At 42.2% G+C, this 1,762-nt stretch overlaps 1 long non-coding RNA gene across 2 annotated transcripts; it reads left to right on the top strand.

Moving 5' to 3' along the window:
- On the top strand, positions 1-1,130 carry LOC130378439 (uncharacterized). 2 transcript variants are annotated; one of them, XR_008894709.1, is made up of 5 exons: positions 186-215; positions 482-572; positions 705-821; positions 947-1,022; positions 1,098-1,130. It is a non-coding gene; the product is annotated as an uncharacterized LOC130378439 (long non-coding RNA). The 2 variants fall into 2 exon arrangements; XR_008894708.1 differs by having other exon boundaries at positions 1-572.
- The last annotated feature ends 632 nt before the right edge of the window (positions 1,131-1,762 follow it).

Genomic DNA, 1,762 nt, shown 5'->3' with positions numbered 1-1,762 from the left:
AGCGGGGCCATCCATTTCTCTGGATGTTTGGCCACCCAGACATTACGGATGATGACCCTGTTTGGCCTTCAGTGCATCAGCGCAAGCACTTTCTTTCGCCATCAGCGCCGTTACACCATCCCCGTCATCATTCAGGCCTGGCAGAACGAGCAGGCCAAGAATTTTAATGACCTCAAGGCAATGGATGGAGGCCTAGTTGTTGCTGGTGACTGCAGGTAAAGCAGAATTTGTTGATTCTATGCTAGCTGCCACTAAGGGGTATGAACTTTAATAATCTCATGTCATTGTTAATTTTGTATCCTAATACTGTTCTCCACACTTTGTTTGTGCGAGAGCTCATAGACCAGTTGCACTTTTTTTTTTTATTTGTTATCATGCAGGGCGGCTTTAGTTTACATTTGCAGATGTCATGGTGGATTGTCTTTACAGACACTGGTTATTAAAAACTTGAAACATAATTTTAATTTCTAATTATCCCCAGGTCAGATTCTCCAGGGCACTGTGCAAAGTACGGCTCCTACACATTGATAGAGGACAGAGTAAACAAGGTGGTTGATGTTCAGCTTGTTCAGGTAAGCCTGATGTTATTAGACAGAAAGAAATGAACTCTCTGCAATTTGTTAAATGGACTGCATCTTAATATAGCACTTTTCCACGTGTACAACCATGCATAGGGCTACACTTACACTTATATTATGTTGCAGAGCTCAGAGGTCCCCAACAGCTCTTGGTGTGAGATGGAGGGGCTCAAGCGCAGCATCGGCTTGCTGAGGCGGAACGACCTGCATTTGTCAACCCTCATCACAGACAGACATCGCCAGGTATTTACAAAAAGAAAAATAATGTAGATTTATGAATTTCACTGAGGCTGGACGTTTGTGCTTTGCTGATGCACTGAGGGCCAGACAGTGCAAGCATCCACAAAAGTTTGCTCTTTACTCCTTAGGTTGCCAAATGGGTGAGAGAAGAGCTGTGCCCTGAAGGGACACAGCATTATTTTGATGTCTGGCACATTGGGAAAAGTATGTATCCATTGTTGGAACGTTTAAGCAGTTTTTGTTATTGCATTTCGATTAATACCATTTGTTCTAAACCAGGTCTGGGGAAGGCCTTGGATACAGCCTCAAAAGATCATTCCATTACAGCTCCATTTGCCCCATAATTCATAAAAAAAATTGTAAGAATCCGAAAGGGACCTCTGTGTGCGCTTTTCTCTTGGATCACTATGCGTCTTCTCTATGTGATATCATTGCATGTATGTGTCCGTGAGTGAGTGACAGAATGTGCTGTGTGAGTGCTGACCCTCAGGTAAGACCACACTATTGCAAGATTATTTTATGTTGGTTTCTTTGTGCCTAACCCTTTTTTTCTTGATTTGTTTACTTTTATCAGGCCTTTCAACCTGTCCCTTTTTTCAGTAATCGATCCCCATTACTTGGGATGACCTAATAAACTCTTTTTATATGAATTCACATGTTCTGTGTATTTTATAACATTTTAAAGGCGGTTGAGCGATCGCAACACAACTAGCATGAGTTAATTCTTGAACTGAAAAATAATTGTATTCATGTTGTACGTGCCAATATGGTTTTTATTCTTCATCCAAACGAGGCTATTGAAAGCCATGATAGGTCTGGTCACCACTCTGAAATTGTTGCCTGATGGCTGAAACCAGACAGGAGGGTAGAGGCTTCCTTATATGCAGGCCAAGAACTCCATAAGCCCATCGTATAGCCTGCCTGTATGCAGTGTACCGGTATTG

The sequence above is a fragment of the Gadus chalcogrammus genome, unplaced genomic scaffold, assembly GCF_026213295.1.
Source record: "Gadus chalcogrammus isolate NIFS_2021 unplaced genomic scaffold, NIFS_Gcha_1.0 GACHA078, whole genome shotgun sequence".
Classification (NCBI taxonomy): domain Eukaryota; kingdom Metazoa; phylum Chordata; class Actinopteri; order Gadiformes; family Gadidae; genus Gadus; species Gadus chalcogrammus.
Note: the sequence above shows the minus strand (reverse complement) of the source record. Positions and strands in the feature narration are given on the sequence as shown.